The sequence below is a fragment of the Rhinopithecus bieti genome, unplaced genomic scaffold, assembly GCF_001698545.2.
Source record: "Rhinopithecus bieti isolate Rb0 unplaced genomic scaffold, ASM169854v2 scaffold_28525, whole genome shotgun sequence".
NCBI lineage: Eukaryota > Metazoa > Chordata > Mammalia > Primates > Cercopithecidae > Rhinopithecus > Rhinopithecus bieti.
This window is the reverse complement of record NW_016812419.1, coordinates 527,593-537,275: the sequence shown is the minus strand read 5'-3', so window position 1 is coordinate 537,275 and position 9,683 is coordinate 527,593. Positions and strand designations below refer to the sequence as shown.

The 9,683-nt window shown below is 46.1% G+C and overlaps 1 long non-coding RNA gene across 1 annotated transcript; it reads left to right on the top strand.

Annotated features, from left to right (window-relative positions):
- The first annotated feature begins 6,551 nt into the window (after positions 1 to 6,551).
- On the top strand, positions 6,552 to 9,302 carry LOC108544980 (uncharacterized). Its single transcript, XR_001889996.1, has 3 exons — positions 6,552 to 6,925; positions 7,032 to 7,458; positions 8,965 to 9,302. It is a non-coding gene; the product is annotated as an uncharacterized LOC108544980 (long non-coding RNA).
- Positions 9,303 to 9,683: the final 381 nt, after the last annotated feature.

Sequence of the window (9,683 nt, the reverse complement as noted above, 5' to 3'; positions counted from 1 at the left end):
GGTTCCAAGATGCTAACTTTTGTTTTGGGTAGCGGCATTCCTAGTACTTAAGGGGTGTGCATAGACCAATGATGAGAGTATTTCATTAGCCGATGCTTACAAGTAATCCAATAATCTGCACCTAGTATCCAAAAAGAAAATAAAAATTTAAAGAGAAATAAAAAGAAGAAACAACTGAGGTTGGGAGAATTCTATTATAGAAACATACAGTGTTTGTCTAGGCAGGAAGGAAAGCGATATTGGCAAGGAAGATGCCTCCAAGGAGGTAACAGCTGAATTGGCCCTTGAAGTATGAATAGAAATTCACTAGATGGAGAAGGAGGGCAAAACATTCCAGGAACAGCATGTCAGAAAGCAAAGCAGCACAACAGAGCCTTGCCTTCTCAGAGAACAGGCTCAGGATGGTCACAGTCAGAAGTAGGTGACAGTGGCAAGAACAGAAGTCAGAGAGGTGGGGAGAAGGATAGGGTGTGGAAGACCTTATGTCCCCTGTCAAGGGGTGTGGAATTTATTATTGGGCCTTAGGGTGGGAAAACAGCAAAAGGATTATGCAGGAGGTTGTTATTGTGGATCCCCAGAACATTATTATACCAAAATGGGAAGTCTCTTGGCTTCACATATGCAAACTATTGATAAAACTGTTGCATATGGTGGAGGGTAGAGCGGGCAAGCAGGCAGGTGCTAAAAAATCATAGCCTCATGGGCTTCATGGATGCTGAGTAAAAAATAGGCAAGGGATGGATTATAATTATGGTTCAAAATCGTAGATACAGAATGATTGACAGCTCTGAGAATAAAGATGGTTATCGATTTGGTGGGAAAGTGGGGATAGCAGGAAAGGTTGGATAATTCTCCAAAGGGCAGTTCCAAGAAAATTAAAACCATTAATAAAGAAATATTAGTAGATTCCCTTTATGGCACCTCTGGATTTCTTGTGTATCGTCTGCATCAGCCACTCCTCTTCTGCCAAACCCTTAGAATTTGTTCTCTCAATTCATTCTGTTCCATGTAGCAAAGTGTACTGTGCAACTACTACTGAATGTCAGGTAGAATGTTGGATGCTGGAAACACCAAGATAGATAAAATACAGTTCATCTCCTTATTGGGATTACATCTGAGCAGGAACACAAACCATCAGCAAGTATCTATAATATATTTGAAAAGTACTAGAATAGATATGAGTTACTACACGAATATAGAAGGGAGAGCAATTGGTGCCACCTGCAGTGGGAGTGTCAGAGACAAGGTGGCATTTGAGTTGCATGAGCAAAAGTTCAAGGTTGAGCAAAAGTTGGACAAGCAGATGGGAGAGGCATGCAAAGCAGAGAGAACTACAAAAGCAAAGGCCTGAAGGTGAGGCTGCAACCAGATTGGGACAGGTTTTCTAGATCTTGCTGAGAAGTTCAAACTTTGTTCTACATGCTGTGGCTCTTAAGCAGGGTGGGGTCAGGAGCAGATCTGGGTCTTTGGAGCAAGCCTGCTGGCCATGTGTGGAGGATGGAATGAAGGGATTTGAGGTTGAGGTCACAGAGAACAGTCAGGAGACAGCTGCAGGACTTGCCATGAGTCACAATGAGCCTATAGAAGGACTGTGGAGGTGGAGAGCCAGTGAGGTCAGGACCAGAAAAGGCCTTGGTTGTGGGGTAGGTTGCTACCCTCCCTGCCATCCACATGGGTGGGCTGTGTGAGATGGACAGCAGCCTGAGAAGAGGCCAGGAGTGGGAGTGGATTTGGGAAGGGCCTCAGTGACAGGAAGGGTGTTTCCACTGTGCAGCTGCCAAAAGAAACCTGTGACTCAGTGGATGGCATGTCTGATACCCAGAAACTTTATAGTCCGAGTTATCCTGGCTCCTGTCTACTTCCGTAAGTCAACACTGTTTCACAGGTGGGATGGCAGCCAATGGGTGGGGTCCTTAATGCCTTTTCTCAAATTTAAATAGTGTCTACACCAACCGCAGGCCTATTACAGGGGAGTGCCTTTGTAGGAGGCACATGCCATGGGAAGATTGATGAGGAGCAGGAAAAACATCTTTTTTTTAGGCCTGCAATTCTCACACCCAATTAGAGTGATCTTGCTTGTGTAAGAATTGAGTTGTATCAGTCATTAATAATATCAAGGCCACTCCTGTTTAGAGAGGACCCGCTATGTGCTAGAAGCTAGGTGATAGACTCTTCCTCACTATCTGATTTATTCTCCACAGTAACCACACACGATAGTCATTTCTTGCTCCATTTTACAGGTGGAGAAGTAAGGCTGAGAGAGTCCTAATGGGTTGGTCATCAGATAGAGTTTAGAAATATTGTCCCTATTCCGACTGGTGATGGCATTGCTTGGCATCTCACCAGTATATAGTTTTCTTTGTTAATGGCCAGGGCACTGATAGCAGTCATGGTAGATGTAAAACATTCCCTTCCTCCCACACTGCGAAGTCCTTCTCTACAGCACAATCATTCCAAGAACGAGGTTTAATTGCAAGGTCTTTTTAAAACCTAGCCACCATGGGAATTGCATTCCTGAAAGACTAGGGCTGTGATGGTTTTCAACAATGCCTGGTGCTCTGTTTGCCTCGGCTCATGCTTAACAGTCCAGCAGTTAGAAGATGGAAAATAATTATTCAGTCTAGCCGGGAGATGGGGTGATAAAAGGAAACTTTGGGCTGCTGATTAAATTGTTTATTTATGCACAAGCTTGGCTATGTCTTCAGCATAATGTGCTGTAGGAAGAAGATAGGGATCTGTCCTCATGGAGAGACACTGACAGGGGTGACTGAAATCCCCACCTCTGCTCACTCCCACAGCTCCCTCTCTGCAGTGCCCTGCATCTTCGTTTCCTGCTTGGCTCTGGATTTTGAGGACTTTGTGAGGCTGGGATTAGGCAGAGTAACAGAATAGTAGAGCTATTTGTCCAAGCTCTGCATTTTGCAAAAGAGAACTCTGAGGTGAGAGAGAGGTTATGATGGTGCTGGGCAGGGCAGAGAATGTCCTGGAGTCTGGGTTCCTTGATTTCTGGTCCTGTGTTCTTTACATTATTGCATGCTCACCCAAGTGTGTGCGCACCACCTTTACAAAACATCTTTTGCCTTTTACCCCTCGTGGTCCTTTTCTGTATTCTTCTCCCTCTGGCTTTTGAAACAAAATCAGCTGTCTTTAATCTCTTTTTTGTGCACTGTTTCTCTTTATTTTCTTCCTCCTTCCTTGCATTAGAGCATGTACAAATTGTACATAATGCATAATTTAAACCCTCAGTTTGCCTATATTTTGAGCGCATGCAAACTCAACTTTCTAGGGAAGTACTAGACCAGTAGTCAGCAAACTATGGCCCACAGGCCAAATCTAGCCTGCACCTGTTTTGGTAAATAAAGTTTTATTGGAACCTGGTCACTGTCATTTATGTATTGACTATGGCTGCTTTCATGCAACAGTGGCAGAGTTGAGTAGTTGCAACAGAGACTGTAGGGCCTACAAAACCTGATATATTTAGTATCTGACCTTTTACATAAACAGTTTGCCAAGCCCCTGCACTAGAAAAGATATTGCGATTAAATTCTAATTTAGGGCATTCTTGCCCCAGAGAGCCCAGGCCTAACTTTTATGCCTGCAGAACAACAAAGACACAAGCTGTGTTTAAATTGAACCATTGAGAGCCTGAGGATTCAGCAAGAATATTGTGAATCACTAAGCTAGGATTTTGTTTCTGAACTTTAATTTTTCATACTTTGAATGCTAAGGAAACTCAAATTTAGTTCCCTCTCCCACTTTTAAGCCTTTGATGACTCCTCCTCTGAGCTCCATATCCCAGACCCTTGCAGCCAGGCTGGCCCTTCCTGCTGGCCCCACTCTGCAACTTGAGGACTCCTGGCTTGGAACTGAACCACTTTGCTCCAGTTGAGCCACACCTTTGCTCCAGTCATACATCTTGCAGGACAAAAGTTCAGAGGGCAGAATTTCCAGATCACAGTCTCCTATAGTGTTGCCTCAACTCATCTCACAATAAACGATAGTTCTTTCCAAAAAGTGCTATGAATTAAGACATTCCTTCTGGCATTTTCTTTCCTTCCTTTCTTTGCATTTTGCTTATGCTGATGTGGGTTCCTTTAGCTCGATTTAGATTTTGTCGATGCTTTCCTAAGCTCATGGAATTTTGGAGGAGATCATCAAGTCTAGCCCCTTTTCCACCACGAGGAAGCTGAGGCCCATGGTATGGTAGTCTTTAAAAGACACTTTCTTTTCATGCTTCATTTCTTTGTTGTAAATGAGAGTTTTTCTTTTCTTTTTAAGTAATTTAATTTTTTTCCAGTTCCTTTTCTGAATTTACATCTGTCTTTATTGTATATGGTCTTTCCTTCTCTTTCCCCTCCAGGTGCCTAAAAGTAGAGTCTGCAAAGGGTATATTTTGCAGAAAGCTCCCCACAGATCATAGTGCTCACATTTATTTGCTCAGAAAAATTCTCCTTAGGTTTTATTAGAGTTTTCTGGAATCACCTAGAAGGTGAATTCCTAGTGAAATGTTTGGGTTCAGATTGTTAATTGAATTGTGGGCAGCCTAAAGGTCTTTGTGCAATCTCCTGGAATTTCTCAGCCTGAATGTTAAAGATGGAGCATGGGTCTTTGCCACCTGCAGCTACCACTTAACCAGGTGACTGGTGCCAGTCCAGCAGCATGCTGGATCTGAGGTTTACCACCTGGGAAGACAGATGATAATGCTTCTCTCCTCCTGGCCGGGATAAGTGGGGCACAAGGTGCATGTGCTCAGAACATGGAGCTCCTCTTAGGATTAGGGCTAAGATGCTGGAGTCATTCCAGCCAGTGGAGACTCCCAAAGCTGCAATAGTATTGGAGCTCTCTTGGTACCTCAGCACACAATGCAGGTAGACCTGGTACAGCATGCTTTCCTAGCTGGCTTTCAGATGAGTGAGAAAATAAGCTGCTCCTCATATGGTGGATACCCCAAACAGTTTTCTTTAAGCCAACCCCTAGATGTTACAGGCAAGGAAACTGAGGCTTGATGTCAAAGTCACTGTGGTGGCTTTGTACTGTAGTAGCTAAGCTGGAACTGTGTTTCCCAGAATTCCTTTCTTTTTTCTCTCTGGTTGGAGTTGGTCAGAAGAGAAATTTGTGTGCAATTTGTAGGTGGAAGTGAAGCAGCAGTCATGCCTATGCTCTGACTGTCAGGAGGAGGGCTAGTGGGCACTGTTGCAACTCACAGGTGTCATCACTGATCTGAAGGCTTACTTTGCTGATGTGGGTGACAGCCAAGCCTGCAATCCCTCCAGTCCCATCCAGGCCTCCTCCCTTGGCTTTCTGGGGTCCCAAGGCTGGGCGTGTGTGCAACTATGTTGGTAAAGGGCACTGGCCTAGCCTGCAGGTCACCTGCATCAGTAAAGTTGAAGATGGTGAGAAACTGATGGGGTTTTCGTCTGTCCAGGGTGGGTTCTAGTTTGTCCATGTTCTCCCCGACTTCATGTGCATGTCTCCTTCCTGACAGCAAACTCTACTGTGTTCAGGCTCAAAGCTAAATGCAGAGCAACAGACCTACATAGACTGCTTAATCAGATTCTACACCTGTGGAAGGTCCAGTCCCTATCATAAAGCCCTTATTCTAGACCCTCATGGTGGTTTCTGCTTCTCTGATTGAACCTTAACTGATACAATCACACAGCCTTGCAGCGGAGCCCAGGTCCCCCAGGATTCCAGGAGAACAGGCTTCCTGCTTCCAGTGTCACCTCTGCTTAGAGGCTCTGTCTGCATGGCACATTGCTGGTGTTGATAAATGCTGGAAAGCAAATGAGGAGGTCCTGGCCAAAGAAATCTTCTGGGCACTCAGCCACAAACTTGTCATCAAAATGCCTGGGTCACCCCCTCAAGCCCCATCTCACATTGAGCAGGGTAGACACTGCTTGCATTACTCTTTGTGCCAGGGCATTTGAGTATGTAAGTATGACAGAGACCGAATCAATCCTAGATACTTGAGCCAGAGATTCTGAGCAAAATCAGATGAGTCCAAGATGCAGTTCCTTTTCTCCATTGGTTACTCCACTTTCTTGTGGGAAAAGGTGGTGGGGGAGGGTCAGGCAAACTTTCATTCAATCACTGTGTATGGTGAGATAGGAGAAGAAAGAGGGTGTTGTCTCTGCAGTAAGCCTGGGGGAGTTGGTGAGGGACACCTTAAGTCACCCTCTCTCTTTCTACGTGTCTCCATCTCCAAGACACACTATGAGGAGCCCTGCTCAGATGACGGTGACAGGGAACTGTGTGGGAGACCCCACGGTCTTAGGTCCCCAGCACTTCAAAGCAGGGAGAATTCAGTATCTCTCAGTCCTCTCACAGCATTGCAAGTTTGCTGCTTGAGGTCTGAAGCCTGATTGTCTTTACAGCCACCCTCATTGAAATGCAGGTGAGCTAGGGACTCAGAGGGGTGGGGCATTACTCCTAGTTGGTTATTAATTAAACGGGACTGTATCCGAGACTAGGTGTTAGTTAATGGAGAACTAAGGAGTCCTATGAACCCTGTGAGATGGCTACTGAGATCCCAGCCTGGCAGAGCAGGCTGATGGAGCAGTGAGGGCACCAGCGATAATGTTCTCTGATTCTCTACTGCACTCAGGACCTGCAGAGACACACTCAGCCTCTCCACTTCAGCTCCACTGGCTCCCATGGTGCACTTTGGCTCTACCAGGCATGCTCTTGCCTTAAGACATTTGTGCTCACTGTCCTCTCTACCTGGATCCCTCTTACCCTAGAGAGCTTTCTGACAGATTTCACTCTCTCATTTTTTCACATCTTTGCTCTAAAGTAACTTCATCTTCATGAACTTTTCCCTGACCACCCTACTATAAATTGCAACCCTCCCCACTCTTCATGCTAATATAGTCTTACTATAGTGGGCGTTGCCGTCTACCTTCCTACATAACTTACTAATGAGAAGGTAAGTGTCACTGGGGCAGAGATTTGCTTTATATGTGCTCTGGTGTGTCCAAGTGGTGGCACCTAGTGGGCACTCATTGTGGCCTTTGTCTTTCTTCACTCCACAGGACACCATTGGCACTGCATTCCCCATTGAATGATGCCCGCTGGAACACAGCTTTATAGACTTCAATGCGAATAGTGCCCCCTAGAATTGTGCAATTTGGCAGTACAGAGCCTAATATTTGTTGAAAAGAGGCCACAGGCGATCCACTCTCTCTGCTCATCTTCCTGATCCAGTGGCCTCTGAAATCCTTCTGGCGACTTCTAATTGTAAACCTTCTCATACTTGAAACCTTCCCTGTGTCAGGGTGAGGAAGCTGGTATGAAGAGTGGGCTGATTCCGTTTGTTTGCAGTTTATTATCAAACTTGGACATCTTATTTCAGAGAGATATAAGAAAGGCACTTGATAAGCTGTCTGCAGCAGTTTCTCCTGAGGGGTCTGCCAAAAACGGCGTGGGATCTCAGGGTCTGGTTTTCTTTGCCTTCTCCAGGTAAGCTTGTTTATAAAGAGGAAACATTTGTGCCGCTCAGCAGATTTGAGAGACCCAGTGGGAATTGCTGTTTATTTGTCTTTTGATCACAAAGCCTGGGGTTTGGCTCCAAGGCTGAAGGTCTCAAGGCCTCTTTATCTCCTCCCCTTGAGACTTTAATCTCTCCTCTGACATTCCTTTGGCCCATGAGGTGGCTGGGGAGTTGAAGGAGGGGGAGTACTTGCAGGTGTACAAAGATTCCCTGGCCTGTCAGAGTATCTGTCCTTAGTCTGACCTCCCACCAGGGACTGTGATTCTTTTTGAGATCGACTCTGGAGCCTAACCTCCCCTCCCCTTTGTCCTACAAACAACCGAAAGGAAGAAACGACAAAGCCACCCACCCTCCCCCAAACCCCAGGCAACATTTATTTTGGGGAGCGAATCTTTTGGATTTGAAGCCACGTCTTATTATTTGCCTTTTATGGAATCCAAGAGGCGAAGTGAGGTGAAGGGTCGTGGCATTCAATTTGCTGGTTTTATAGATGATGACACAGCAGTCCTCAGGGCTTCTGGGGCCTGCCCAAATCACGCAGCCTCTCCATAAAGGTGGCTGGGCCAGTCCCCTGGTTGTGTGGCCTCCCAGGTGGTTTTCAGGGCGCCTCTCAGCCCTGTGTAATGTGAGCTGCCCATGACTAGCCTTAAACCCCTGTGAGCAGAGACAATTTTCTTTGAATCAGCATGCACACCACGCAGCGTTCCCCACAGGGGGACATATTGAGAAAATGAAATTCAAATCACCCCTCTGGTACGCTTTTCACTCCCTTTTCTGATAACACACAGAGAGAAGCCGATTCTGTGGGTGATCAGGTGGGTTTTTACAGGGCCAGGCAGTAAAACCTATGAAGGCCACCCAGGCCCTTCTCCTGTCCCTAGGTGCTTCTGACAGGAGCCACAGAGAGCAGCCTAAGGCTGGGGACACAGATAAGCCTCCAGCCAGGACTTTGCTCCCTGACTCAGGGCTCACTTCCCCAAGTAGCTGAATAACATTTTAGGGTATATGGCTGCACCCATGTCCCACTCTCTTACTTGGCACTAGGCTGAATGAACACCTGGTGTTCAGTGACCTCGAGACACTGTGAACCTACTTTGAACTTACTTCCTAAAGTCATTCAGCTACACAGTAGATTGCATGCAGTCTGTCTTTTAAAAATAAATAAAACGTCCTTAGTTTGGTGAAGTCATTTTACTCGCGCAGAAAAAAATGTAAAGGTAACCATGAAATTACAAGAACAAACCTTTGTGCTCTCTGGGTCTCTTGGAAAAAGAGGGCAGGCAGGGCTTGTGTGCACAAGGCAGGAGCTGCTTGTGCAGAAATGGAAATGCTCCCCCATCTTTCCTTCCACACTAAGTCGCTTCATTATATTTTCAGGCGAGCAAGTCATGGGTTCCTGGTGCGCGGTGCTGTCTTTTTCAATTAATGCTTTTCACAGAAGTTCAGGTTTTAAACATCTCCCCCTCTCTTCCCAGGTCTGTTACATTTCCCAGAATGGTTCCCAGTGCTGGAGATAATTCCTTTTCGGAGAACCTACATTTCTCACCTGCTGATTGCAATTAGCCACTACCAGCTGGGGCCTGGTGTGCAGCTGAAAAGCTAACAAGAAGTGGAGACCACGCGGAACCCAGACAGGGCATAGGATGTGCATAAATAAGCAACGGTGCCTGTGTTTATGAGATGCTCCTGTGAATTCAAGGCTTCCCCGCCCTCTGCATAACTCTCCCTCTTCCGGCTTTGTGCTGCATACCCCTCCTCTAACTATATTTTTTGTCTCTGGTTTTGTAGCCTACACTTAACATCACAGTCACGAATTTACCACTAAGTACATTTTGTTAGGCAATAAACAGCCTTGGAAGAAAAATGAAATCCGACTAGGACTTCTGTTCTAATAATGTTTGTGAGCTGTGGTGGATTCAGGCAGGCCCCACATGCAAATCTTAGAGCTAACCTTGGCTGTGAGGGCTGGCGGGGCTGGGAGAGGGCTCAGGGACCCCAACTCAACTCCCTTATTTTATGGGGGAGGATACTGAATCCCAGAACAGGAGCATGGCCTGTCCAAAGTCTTAAAAGGAAGTCACAGGACTGGATGAAGCCCATGTCTCCCGACCCCCAGCTTAGGGCTTTAAACACTGCTTTGCTTTTAAACATCACGGGCAGCAGATTGGTAGTTTGTGAGGAAAGCACCAAGGAG